This window comes from Herpailurus yagouaroundi, unplaced genomic scaffold, assembly GCF_014898765.1.
Source record: "Herpailurus yagouaroundi ecotype Mexico unplaced genomic scaffold, PumYag 28, whole genome shotgun sequence".
Classification (NCBI taxonomy): Eukaryota; Metazoa; Chordata; class Mammalia; order Carnivora; family Felidae; genus Herpailurus; species Herpailurus yagouaroundi.
The window spans coordinates 72,379,563-72,394,142 of NW_024412376.1; the positions used below are offsets into that span (position 1 = coordinate 72,379,563).

Here is a 14,580-nt window from a genome sequence, read left to right on the forward strand (position 1 = left end):
ATGGCACATGTGCTTTGATGTCACACATATTATGTTTGAATCTCAGCCCAGCCTCTGATGGGCTGTGTAATCCAACCCTTTACGTAAAACCTCTCGGAGTCGTATGTACATTAGAGATGATAGTATCTCAATACTTAACTTTTTATTTTTTACCTTCAAAAGTACAGTTTGATATGCTTTATCCTAACAATAATAACAATGATAAAGCATGGTAATGTTCACTAGAGAGATTGTTAGTTAAATGCCTGGTATAATGTCTATCTCATGAGAGCTGCTTAGTGAAATTATACTATTTCTGGCCATTCTTTCCTATGAGTAGATGATATAAGCACCAAGGCTCACAATTAAAAGAGACCATAAATCTAAAGGGAACTGTTTTTTTTTTTTTTTTAATTTTAGAATCAGTGCTTCTATTTCCTAAGCCATTTATTTCAGACAAGTGGGTAAACATTTATAATTGTTAAGGTCATGTATAGAATTCAGCCAACTTATATACATAAACATAAAAGCTGCCCAAGTACAGAAATATTCATTTTTTGCTTTACAACAGAAGTTCTTACTTTTTAAAAGGGGTTTTATTAAAGAAAGAGTATACTTTTGACTTTTGGTGAATTTTCAAGGTAGATTATGTTAATGTTAATTCACTGTTTTTTCCCTCCATGGTACCATATGCTAGACACTCAATAGATTAATAAATTATTTATGAGGTTTTTTCCATAAGTTAATTTTGTTTGAACACTTAAAATTTTGAGTTTAAAGACATACTTTGTTTGTAATTAAACATAAATGTATTAATGATTCAGCCTTCCCTCATCTAAACCAATCTTTTTATGTTTTCAAGTATTTTGAAAAATTTGCTCAGTTTTGGAGTGCTTGGATGGCTCAGTCGGTTAAGCGTCCGACTTTGGTTCAGGCCATGATCTCGCAGTCTGTGAGTTCGAGCCCCATGTCAGGCTTTGTGCTGACAGCTTGGAGCCTAGAACCTGCTTTGGATTCTGTGTCTCCCTCTCTCTCTCTCTCTGCCCCTCCCCTGCTCATGCCTCTGTCTCTGTCTTTCGCTCAAAAGTAAATAAACATATTTTTTTTTAATTTGCTCAGTTTTGGCTCTTAATTATTCTTGTTGAGAGTAAAAGCATATAGACTGATTGTTTTCCACAAAAGTAAAATATATATTTACAAAGAAGCATATATGTGTAAAATTATTACATACTTATCAAGCAAAATGTCTCAAGAACTATTACATAAAATATCCCTCTTGGAGACTGTAACCTCCTGATAGAAGTTAACGGATCAAGTGTGAGAGACCTATTTGTCTTTTTGTTAAATAATTTATTACAGGATCATTGATTTCTTTAACATCACTACATGTGGTTATTTAGAGTGTGTCTATCTAGCAAAACACAGATGGCAAATGTTAAGGAGAGAATTTTGGATTTTAGGAAGTTTGAGTAATAGACAAAAATCCCATTGCCATTATGTATTTTCAAATTTAAAAAGCAAAAAAAGAAAAAGAAAAAATGCTGCTCCAAAATGTCATTTGTTTATAATTTGAACTAGGGAATATCTTCAGTTGGGAAAATAACTTGTGGTGGTATCTATTTTGAGTATGTTTTTGTTCTATACCTATCTTGCTTTACTCAGAAGTCTAGTATTCTAATCAAATATTGTACCACATTATACAAAGTTAAGGTGAATAAAATGTAAAGATATTCCTGAACAGTGGATAAATAACCTCTGAAAAGATTAATGATCTTTAATGACAGACAAGGCAGCTTACTTTAAAGAGACTGCTATGACTTTTTAAAGATATTTTTGTCAGTGTAGAAACAGTGTGAGTATATGAGATTGTGTATTTTAAATCTTTCTTCAAGAAATAGCTCTTCTTGGGGCGCCTGGGTGGCTCAGTCGGTTAAGCCTCCGACTTCAGCTCAGGTCAGGATCTCGAGGTCCGTGTGTTCGAGCCCCGCGTCGGGCTCTGGGCTGATAGCTCAGAGCCTGGAGCCTGCTTCCGATTCTGTGTCTCCCTCTCTCTCTGCCCTTCCCCCATTCATGCTCTGTCTCTCTCTGTCTCAAAAATAAATAAACGTTAAAAAAAATTTTTTAAAAAAGAAATAGCTCTTCATAATTTTGCACGTAAACAGAGCAGGGTAAGGTGGAATTTAATAATGTCATTTAGGGGCGCCTGGGTGGCTCAGTTAAGCATCCGACTTCAGCTCAGGTCATGTTCTCACAGTCCATGAGTTCGAGCCCCACATCGGGCTCTGTGCTGACAGCTCAGAGCCTGGAGCCTGCTTTGGATCCTGTGTCTCCCTTTCTCTCTGCCCCTCCCCTGCTCATGCTCTGTCTCTCTCTGTCTCAAAAATAAATAAAAACATTTTAAAAAATTTTAATAATATCATTTAAATAAACAGCTAATAAAAATGAAATGTGGTGTTTACTTGTTATGGAGGATAAAACAAACAAAAAAACAAGACAAAAAGATGGGTTTTGGATGAAGGTCTGAATCTGTCCCAAAGTTGGTATCCTTAGAGTCTATACTAGAATTTTCTAACATGATCAGGGTTGTGAGTTATTGGAGAATTTTCTCATCAGTGTTATTTAAGTTATACCTCATTTCTCATCATGTTGTGTTGTGTAATCTGTTGATACAAATGCTAGAGATAATTTTTAAAGATGTTTATGGTGGTCTGCCCTGCTGAACTTCCAAGTCAGTATCTCCATGTTAAATCAAAATTATTCTCTATGAAAGATTCTTACTATTATCTTAATCTCATTTATCATTATATAGATATGAATTTTATATGTGTGGACTGTTGATTACTCACCAAACAACCTGAATGGTGTATTTGATGAATGTTCATCATTTGAATTCAACAGATAAAGGCAAAGCAATATTCCCTACTCAAAAATGTACCCATTCTAAGTTACATTTTATAATAATGTGTTAATTTAAGATAATTTACTTTATAATACATGCTAGAATAAAAGTGACAGTAATATGTTCTGAAATATATGGTTCATAAATTATTGTACTCACATTGGTTAAACAAAGAATAATTTTACTGGTTTGTAAAATTTGGTCAAGATATTACAGCAAGTACTTTTACATTACTTTCCTAAGCTGAATTTAGCACAGAATATCCCAGAGCTGAACTGATTATAGAGTGCCAATATGAGGAATCACTTTAATAAAAAACATTTGCTATGAGAACTCACTTAAGAACTTCTGGTCTGATAGGATATTTTTACTTTTCCAAATTAAGCTTTGAAAAATGTAGTAACGAATCACAGAAATGACTCTTGGTCCTAGAAGTCTTACCAGTGCAATCTGTCAAATGCATGGGGACATCAAAAGAGTTATAGGAATTTATAACATTTTGTGAGAGGGAGTGTGTGTGTGTGTGTGTGTGTGTGTGTGTGTGTGTGTGGTGTGTTGAAAAAAGGAGGTATATGTAAGTAATTTTCCTCTAAGTTTTCCAAGTTGTGACAAAACATTGTAAATTTATATCCAAACTGACTGCAGCTCTGCCTTTTCGCTGCAGTGGTCTTGCATCTCAGAAGGCAACAGTGGTCACATGTATATAAGCACATATGTTACCTTGAATGCTGCCTTTGGATGCCATAGACAAACTGACTTATCAGGAGAGTCTATCATTATTCCACAGTTTTTGAAATTAAAAATATCTCTTCATTTATGTTATTTGTCCTATAAACTTGTTACACTAGTTCCCTAACTTACTATTGATTAGAGAGGCTATAGAACTCTTGAATTATGTATGAGTGCAATTGTATTCTGTGATATGTTTTGAAAATTGTCCTCTCTCTTCCCATTTCACTGGACCTCATCTGCCCTTTCAGTTCTCATTTATTAATTCTGGAAGCTATGGATTGGATAATGATAGACTTTGTAATCAAAGCACAGCCACTATTTTTGTAGCCGTTGAAGATGAGAATTAGCTAGAAAGTATGGAGTTTCAATGACAGGCGATGCTGCTACCTATTTGGGGGAATGGTTCAAAATGGGACAAGTAGATGTACTTAATGCTTAGAAAAAAGTGACATGACATTCTTAGAGTTAAAATATCCATACAGTGGTAGGTGATAAAAAAAAAAAAAACTGCTTTCACTTCAGCCTTACTGAGACAACACTGGTATGAGAAACTTTGAAATATGACTAAGAGTTGTGTGAACATGGAGATAAGGAGAAAAGACTTCAGAAAATCAGATTGGGCTCAATAAATATGGAGGCAGAATACTATTTTTGTGTACTCTTACTGTGTTCAGTCTCAGTCTTTCTCAAAAATCACATCACACTTCAATTAACTTTGGTAGGGTTTTTTGTTTGCTTGCTTTTTATTTTTGCTTTGTGCAAAACAAAGATTTAAAATGGTTTTGGAGGGGCGCCTGGGTGGCGCAGTCGGTTAAGCGTCCGACTTCAGCCAGGTCACGATCTCGCGGTCCGTGAGTTCGAGCCCCGTGTCAGGCTCTGGGCTGATGGCTCAGAGCCTGGAGCCTGTTTCCGATTCTGTGTCTCCCTCTCTCTCTGCCCCTCCCCCCTTCATGCTCTGTCTCTCTCTGTCCCAAAAATAAATAAAAACCTTGAAAAAAAAATTAAAAAAAAATAAAAAATAAAATAAAATGGTTTTGGAGTATAGAGAACATGCTCTTAAGTTTATCTTACATTCTTGGTCCCAGGGAGCATTTACAAACCTACCAGTTGAATTATTCAGAAAAGTGTAGTTACAAATAAACTTATCCAAGAATATACTGAATTCTATTTTTTGCTAAATTCAAACTGTATACTTTTTATATAGGAATGGAATAAGTTATTAAAAATAAAATATCAAGCTAAACCACAATAGAAACCATTGGGGGAGAAAAACCTACTCATGACTGCACAGGGTTTTAACCTCTCTCTCTCTCTCTCTCTCTCTCTCTCTCTCTCTCTATATATATATATATATATATATATATATGTATATATATATTCTTCATATTGAAGAACAGAGCATTAACACTTTGACAATTACTTTTGACCATAAAGACACATGCTTCTTTTGGCTGATATTATGTAAAATTAATTGGAGGGGTTAATTGGACTCATTATAGTTCCAGGGTCTGGGGAAGGCTGGATTTCCTTCTTGTCAAAAAACAAAACAAAACAAAAATTTTCCAGATATTTAAAAATTCTATCTCATTGTCTCCTTTTCAAGTCTGATTATTTTCTTTTGAGAAAATAACTTTATCACCTTGGTTCTACAGTGGAGGAAACAGATACTCCTTGAGAATGCTTAGTATCTTTGTTTCATTCAAGTGTATAAACTTGAATGCTAGTAGACTATGGTTTTTTAAAGATATAATTAATATACAGCATATAGCACTATATAAGTTTATATATAACAAATGAATTTGGTTTACATATATTGTGAAATGATTACCATAGTAGGTTTAGTTAACACTTAACATCTAATATAGATATAAAAAAAGAAATGTCTAAAAAAGTTTTTTTCTTCTGGTAAGAACTCTTGGGATGGACTTAACAACTTTCACATATACCCTCTAACACTGTTAACTGTAGTCACCACGTTGTACATGACATCCTTAGGACTTATTTACCTTATAACTGCAAGTCTGTACCTTTTTTTTTTTAAGTTTATTTATTTGGAGAGAGAGAGTGCCAGCAGAGGAGGGACAGAGAGAGAGGAAGTGAATCCCAGGCAGGCTCTGCACTGTCAGCACAGAGCCTAACACAGGGCTCGATCCCATGAACTGGAAGATCATGACCTGAACTGAAATCAAGAGTTGGACACTTAACTGACTGAGCCACTCAGGCGCCCTGCAAGTTTGTACCCTTTGAACATCTCCCTCCAATTCCCCCTTCTCCTATCCCAGTACTGCCTATGGTAACCAGAAATCTGATCTCTTTTTCTATGAGTTGTTTGTCTGGTTGGGAGATTCCACATATAAGTAAAAGCATACAGTATTTGTCTTCCTCTGTGTGACTTCATGTAGCATAATGCCCTCAAGTTTGACCCACATTATAGAGGAGACTGCAGTTTAATCCTCAAGCAATTGATGTGAATCTTTGAACCAGTTTCTTAAAATCTTTTTCTTCCATGTCATCAACTCTTAACTGGAAGTGGTACCACACCTATCTGATTCACACAAATCTTAATACTAAAATACTCAATGGTATTCACAATGTTGTGCTGTTTCTAGCTTCTACAAGTCAGTTGGGGATACCAGAACAGTTATTCAATTGCTTTAATGTGGCTGGACTGAATTCTTCCATATAAGCAAATATTCTACATAACCACCTATAGTTTCTCTATACTCTAAAACTTTTTTTTTTCAAAAATTTTTTTTACATTTATTTATTTTTGAGACAGAGTGGGACAGAGCATGAATGGGGGAGGGTCAGAGAGAGAGGGAGACACAGAATCTGAAACAGGCTCCAGGCTCTGAGCTGTCAGCACAAAGCCTGATGCGGGGCTCAAACTCACAGACTGTGAGATCATGACCTGAGCCGAAGTCGGTCGCCCAACCAACTGAGCCACCCAGGCGCCCCTATACTCTAAAACTTAACGTAAGCCATTTTTAATGAAAATCTTTATAAGTATACATCCCTTAATTTTTTACAAAAAATAGTAAATATTTTACTTCTTTAGATCTAGAGTCATTTTAGGAATGACATGGTCATATTTTGTAACCCAATGATATCCTCACAAACTTTTTTAAAAATGTAAACCTATTTTCACTTATACTAAATGATCCCAATGCTAGAGTTTTTTTGTTTTTAAATATTTGTTAATCATCTATTGCCAAGTCATAGAAATGTAACAGGGCTAAGATTAATAGTACTTCTTCTCCCAATTAACATTTTATGCTTTGAAACTAAGAGCAGTTTTTATAGAGCAAAGTACAAAGATGATTTGAATAATTTAGTTTTGTAATCTTAAGAAACACTAGTGATTAAAGAGCTGAGTAATTGATGTCATTCAACAGGTGACTTCTGGGTAAGTGAGCTTTACAACAATTCTTGAAAGCATTACTGAGGAGAAAGTTGGTAATTTCCAGCTCTTAATTTGAGTAAAATATTCCAGGGTAAACGAGGCAACTCTAAAATCTTCTATGGGCTTGATTTTAAAAGCCAAAATAATGGAAAATATTCTCCTGAATGTTAATACATGAAACTAGTGAAATAAAAATGAAATCACTAAGAAGCAAGCTGTTAATTGCATAGGAAATGCCAAACAGCTTAGTTGATAGACACCTTTTTCTATAAACTACCAAAAGCATGAAAATGATCCTAATTTGTATATTTGCCGAAGATAATAACTATTCCTAAGAGTTATTTTTGTTAATGGCAGTGTGGAAAAAGACAATGAAACCATGGGGCACCCAGTTTTGTGAAATCGGTATAATAATTAATTACAACCTTGGCCCAGTAATTAAGTAGTCAGTCACCTTGCCAGAGTAAGTTCAAAGACACTTAGGTGGTTCATTTAAGTTTATTATTTCAAAATATTGAATTAGGCACTGTGGGCTGGAAAGGAACATAGATTAGCGAATTAAACAGATACCTCAGCCAAATAAAGTTCCAGCCCTGGCACAGCTTCTGACTTTGCTGGATGACTTGAGCAAGTCACTTAACCTCCCTGTCCTTCAAGTCTCTGGCAACCAAGTGCCCGATACCTCTGAGATATGTAAAAAGAAGAAGTTAAATTAAATAGAACTATACCTCTTGGCAAAAAGTAAATGAGCAGAATTGCTAATGAGCTAATAGAACCCAAAAAGCTAAAATTTTAATTGTGCAACTTTTGATCATTAAGTAGTCTTTAGGCACAGTTCACTAAAAGATTTCAGTGTATGATACTGTGCTAACATTTTAGTAAAGATCAACTTGCATCTATAAATTCAGTTCATTTCCTAGTCTGAGTTTCACAGTAGACAAGATAGATGCCTGAGTAAGGTTAATTGTCAAGTGGTTTCATCTCAGCAAACTTCTTAATCCAAAATCTATAACTACTGGAAAGTTCAAGCTTGAATAACTAGGATATTTCTCTGAACTCAGTTCTCTTGAAAAGAAATTACAAGTTTAAACATTGGCTAGATATGCCCAGTTTATCTTACTAGATCTATACAAATTACTCTGGCATCTAAAATACCATGGCGTCACACAGAGTGGTCATTCTGCTGATTCTGAGCTATGCAAAATCCGTAAGTGCCCTTTCTTTTTTCCTAAGGGATTTTGTGGGTTTTTAAGTTTATTTATGACAAAGAGAGAGAGAGAGACAGACAGCATGAGGGAGCAGAGTGGGGCAAAGAGGGAAGGAGAGAATCCCAAGCAGGCTCCATGCTGTCAGCACAGATCCTGATGCAGAGCTTGAACCCATGAACCGTAAGATCGTGACCTGAGCCTAAACTAAGAGTTGGACACTTAACTGACTGAGCCACCCAGGTGCCCCCATAAGTGCCTTTTCAGTTAGCACAGTTACTTTCAAACTGCTGCCAGACGTGATCATCACCAGCATACTTGGCATTTATCTAATGTTTCAAAATGTACATAATATTTTATACACCTCATCTATGTATTCATATGTGCATGCATGTATAGGAATTTATTCAGTGCCAGGTGTTGAAGGTAGAAAACTGTCAAGTCCTGCCTGAGCATATTTATGAACATCCTGTGATAATGCTTTAGGAAGACTGCAGTATAACCAAAGAGTTGTGAATAGCACTTAAGAAAGGCTAAAGGAAAGAGATAACTTTGAAGCAGAATATTGAAGGTTTCCAGACAGAAGAGGGGGAGTTTTCAGACAGAAGAAATGGTAAGAAGAAAGCCAAAACATTATCAAAGATCCAGGATTAGTTGAGGAAAAGTGAGACACTTGGTGTAGTTATAGAATAGGTTATATGGGACTCCTGGGGGAAAAGAAGTGTGAAGAGTCAAAGCTAGAAAAATAAAGTAGGAAGATCTTTCAAGAACAAAGAATATTGGGCTTGGCTTCTAGACAGTGGGGGAAAGGCATGGTTAGCCCTATTCTATAAAGAATGATTTTACAACAGTGAGGGGTGGAGAGTGGGAGTGAGTGGGATGTGACCTTGGAGCAGGAGTGGTTAGGAACTTCTATGAGCCTGAATCAGAGAAGTGGCCATTAGCCTAAAGAGGAATAAATGGATCTGAGAAAGATGTAGATGAGTGAAGAAGAACTGGTGATCAGCTATATAAAGAACTGAAAGAAAAGGAAGTGTCAAGGCTTTTGGTTTGGGCAACTGAGCAGATTATGTCATCACTATCCAAGGTGAGTGATAGAAGACAAGCAGCAGGTTTCTCAGGGAAGATACTTGAGGTCCATCTTGGCACCCTACTAGGTCTGAAATGCCAGGGTAACTGGAGATGTTACAAATCAGATAGAAATATGAACTTGGAGCCCAGAAAGGTTTAAGGTTAGTGATAGAGATTTGGCAGTCTTCATTATATGGTCAAAGCCAGAGGAATAAATGAGATTGCCAAGGGCAAGCAAACAGACGAAGAGGCTAAGGATATACCGTAGGAGACATCATGTAGATGATAATGGAAAATTAAATGACTTGTGGAGGACAATATGAGGACAAAGGAGAATACAGAGTCTAGAAGTAACCCAAGGTTTTGAGCTGGGAGACCAGTAAAATTGTGGTTGCATTAGCAAAAATAAGGAAGCCAAAAAGAGAAAGAAATTTGATGGTTAGTTTTAGATAAGTTGAAGAGTATTTTCTTTCACTGTCAGTAAACAATAAGGTATGCTTCTTAAAATCTGAATTGCTTTATTAGTTGTATATTTTTTAAAGGCTCTCTGACCATCATTTAAAAATGAAGTATTTATATGTTGGAAAGGCCACTGGATTGGGAATCAGAAAGCGCTTGAGTCTGTTCTAGACCCATTGTTCATTCAAATATTTATTAAGCATGTACTATGCTAGATGTTGGGTTGCAGTGGTTAGTTATCTGCCCCTGTGGAGCTTACAAATAGAGAAAATGTAATCAAATCCACACAAATAAATATGTAAATTCTAGTATACTAAGTGCCTTTAAACAGCAGTTGTAGGAGAAGATAAGTGTGAATTTATGACATGGAGACCTCTCCTAAAATGAGGGTCAGAGAAGGCTTTTTCAAAGAAATAATAGTTGAGATCTGATAAAAGAAGTGGAAGCAAAGATGGGGGACAGCTCTCCAAGAGAGGATAATATATACGGGCTAACACTAGAAGGCAGTTTGGCCATTTTCCATTTCTGAGAATAGGCTGTATGGGTGGAGTGGACAGGAAAAGTAAAAGGGCCTTTGAATGAGTCTGGTGAGATGAGCAGAGTCGAGATTATGCCAGATTTCATAGTATCTCTTCAGATAACTTATTATGAAATGATGGGTGCTTACACCAGAGTGGTGGTGAAGAAGGTAAGAACTAATATGTAATACATTTTATTTTTTTAATTTTTAAAAAAATGTTTAATGTTTATTTGAGAGAGAGATAGAGACAGAACATGAGTGAGGGAGGGACAGAGAGAAAGGGAGATAGAGAATTTGAAACAGGCTCCAGGCTCTGAGCTATCAGCACAGAGCCCCACGCAGGGCTTGAACTCACGAACCATGAGTTCATGACCTGAGCTGAAGTCGGACGTTTAACCAACTGAGCCATCCAGGCGTCCCAATATGCAATATATCTTAAAAGGCAAAATCAACAGAACTTGAAAGATTGGATGGGGTGTGTAGGATAAGGGATTCAAAGATGATTCTCAGGTTTCTGGCTTATGCAACTGGATGATGATGTTGCCATTCTCCAAGAGGGAGATCCCTGGAAAAGCAAGTAGATTTGTGCAGGTAGAAGTTCATTAGATCAGTTTAGCGTATGTTGGGTTCAAGATGCATTTGAGATATCCAAATGAAGATTCCAAAATAGGCACTGACACACAGAGGTAGAGGAAAAGACTAGAAAAAAGGAAGTAACAATGTGCCAGTCACTGGGACATAAATAGCAATATAAAACACTGGTGTGGAAGGGTTCAAAAGGATACAGTGTATGTTGAGAAGGGCCTCAAATTGAACCTTTGAAAGGAATTAAAACATTTAAAGTCCAGGTAGAGAAAGAGAACATAGTAAATAAGAGATCATATGATCACACAATTATTAAGAAAAGCAGGAAAGCAGTAAAAGTATTTCAAGATGGAGGGAAGGAGTAATCAGCAAACTCTGTGTCCCTTGGTCAGTGCCTATATTCTCTGTACTTACCTGTAAAACCGGTAGGTAATGTTTGTGTGCATATCCCAGAGCGTTGTTGGTCATCGTTCAGATCTGATAATGTTTGAGAAATGTTGAAATCTATCCATTGTTTTATTATGTACTTATTCTCAGTTCCCAGGGTTTCTTGTTTTGTTGGTTGGTTTTTAACACTGGGACCATTCACATCCTTATCTAACAGTCCTCTTTAGAAAAATAAGGGAGCCAAAAAGAATATGAATTTGAACATGAAAATGTTTCTAGGTCTTTTGCATGGTTGCATGGGAAGCAATTACACTCAGAATCTGAAACATCTCTCCCACTTACTTTTCTCTCCTGCCTTTCCCCTAGGAACCTGGAAATCCCCACAAACTACTTTGGGACTTATGGGTATAGGCTTCAGTACCTTTATTCTGTAAATGAAACTACTGAGTAATCAGTTCCCAGTGATTAAAGTGCTAGCTAAAGACGGAAAACTTCTGGTATGCAGGGAATGCCATATTGGTACAGTTTTCCTTCATCTGAATTGTTAAATAGTGACACATCACAAGCTGTCCCCAGTTTGAATTCTGGAGTGGTCATTACTTGATATTTAGGAAGAGGGAAGGCCAGACGATAGGGGTCCCTTTCTACAGAAGATAGGCAGGCAGCCAGGCACCTAGCACAGTGACTGTCCCTTAACCTCACTTCTGAGAAGTAGATTGTCTCTTATCCTCACTGTTCGCTAGCGAGCACCAAAACCTCACTCTTCCTGTAGGTCACTGTGGCAATAGTCCCAACCACAGTAGACTACTATATACAAATGATTCATTTCCAGACTTCTGCTTTCCTTTAAAGAGTCAGCTGTCATGTGCTACCTGTGACTCACTCAGGCTCCTTTGCCCCAGGGAAGTAAGCACTCTAAAGATTCCTGAGTTCCAGGGCCAAGCCAAGATTGTCATGTTGTTTTCCTGATGATGCAGCACAGAAGCATTCTCACTAATTCCCACTTGCTGTGCTGCCAGCTAAAGGACCATTGTTTCTGAGCCTAAGAACTAAGAGAGAAGGCAATTTGTGTTGCTTTGATTGTGCAGGACAAAAATTAAGCCAGTTGTAGCCTGTAAACTATTAAAGAGATAATAAGTATTTCCACAGTGACTCACAGTATGAGAGATGGCCATACCTAAAGCCGATATTCTAATTCCATATTTTGTTTATCAGGGAAGGTAGAGATGTTCAGAAAATTCAGAACGTGACCTTGAACTTTTCACGCTCTGTAAACTGAGCCTTAGCCTAATGAAGCTCTACAAAGGGTACTGATTTCACATTCGTTTTTCTTCCATCTCATTTTTAAAAATTGACATTTTCTAAACTGTAGTTTTTTACTTAGCAAACTAGGAAATATATTAGCTTTAAACAAGGATTTAATTTTGAGGAGGTTTTGATATTCACATTTTCTTAATCTCCTTTTCTGAGCACCAGTGTCCTTTATATTCCAGAATCGGGTCAGCTGTCATGCACTTTTGCCAAATGTTCATACTGTTGAGGCCAGAAACAGATGAATCACTTATTGCCTAACTAAATTAAGCTAAAATGTGCCACTGGTGGCATCCCTATTACAGAATTATTCCCTGCTACTACTTGTGTCAGTATGTTTTGGTGTTGGATATATTCTAGATATTCATAAATCAACTGAACAAGGGCAAAAAATGTTTTAAATGCGTGTAGGAGCTAAGAAACTTTTTTTATTATATAAATGAAAGTTAATAATTTAACTAAAATGAAATCTAACCTATATAGTGATTTTTTATATTATCAACCTTGGCATTATTAGCAGTCATATTTTATAGGGTAGTCTCATATAGTATAAATGAGGTTAGGTTTACAGAATATTTATTTTAAATAAGGAACATCATAACTTGGAAAATGTATGCATTTAACTTTGTGGTTAAAACATGTTTAATAATGATCGGTTTCATTAAAAATACATATTGGTTTCCTTTAATCAATAACAAAATGGGGTGCCTGGATGGCTTGGTCGATCAAGTGTCCAACTCTTGTTCTCAGCTCAGGTCATGATCTCACAGTTGGTGAGTCCTCAGCCGGGCTCTGCGATGACAGCGCAGAGGCTGCTTAGGATTCTGTCTCCCCTTCTCTCTGCCCCATTTCTGCTTGCACTCTCATTCATTCTCTCAAGATAAACAAACTTTGGAAAAAAAATTATCTAAAACCAGACTTCCGCTTTTTCTGTTATGAATAGCAGCTTCACTAAGATAGAATGAATATAACTCTTCGTGACTCTCCTAGTTAATTTCCAGTGATTTAAGGAAGTATCACAATGTTCTTAAAGCAAAACTCATAGAAATTTAAATTTTAAAAATTTCATGCATTAATTTCATTAGTAACAATAGAATTCTGAAATCAAAAGATTATCATTAATGGCAGTTGATCAAATTCACACATTTATTGAGCACCTATTTTAAAGACATTGGAATAAAACTTAGAGGATGCAAAAAATAGCCTCCCCCCCCCACCCCAAGGGAACTTTTAATTTAACTAGAAAGACCATCACACAGTGAACAAAGTTTAATAACAATTTAAAACTAGCAATGATTTAACTAAAAAAGGTGTTGTGGTATTATAGCATATGCTTCATTACCAAATGAATGATACACTGTAGGCATTCAGAAAAGGCAAGGAACATTTGCAAAGGGAATCAGAAAGGAATTTACTGAATAAGTGGGATTTGAGCCAAGCCAACTATTAATAATTTTACCAATTGTGGGCTGGAAATAGAAACAAAGCATGTTTGGTGTTGGAATTGACAGCTCTTCAGGGAGGTTCCATCGAACTATCTGCCTATGTCCACATATTGATTCATATGTTGGTTTTCCAATTCATAGAGTTCACTGAAGGCCATTTGTCTAAATATGATGTCATTTATAGTGTCGGCATCCCCTTTTGCAGAGTTGGTTGAGCTGAACGGTAAAAAGTATCTGAAGTGTCTCAATATAAAAGATCCTCTGTATTCTGAAGATAGACATACATCTGTTAAATGTTCAAAGAAAAAAAAATTACAAACCCAGTTATGTTGATGAAGGTAATGAGAACTTATATAGCCTGGAATTTCTAGGTGACTAAAGGTCCTGTTAAAATGCAGATTCTGAATCTGTAGGTCTGGAGTAGACCTGAGAATCTGTGTGTCTTACAGCCTCCCAAAAGAAGTCGATGATGCTGATCTCTGCACTATAAACAGCAAGATTGTAGAGAGAATAACACCATGTTTGGGGGACGGATGGGTCTTAAATGTTAAAACTCTAAGAAAAATAGCAATATTGTTAGAGTT

The 14,580-nt window shown here is 36.4% G+C and overlaps 1 protein-coding gene across 19 annotated transcripts in view; it reads left to right on the top strand.

The window, feature by feature from the left end:
- CAMK2D (calcium/calmodulin dependent protein kinase II delta) overlaps positions 1–14,580 on the top strand; it is a 315,318-nt gene that overhangs the window by 288,860 nt on the left and 11,878 nt on the right. The gene's annotated exons all lie outside the window — the stretch shown is intronic.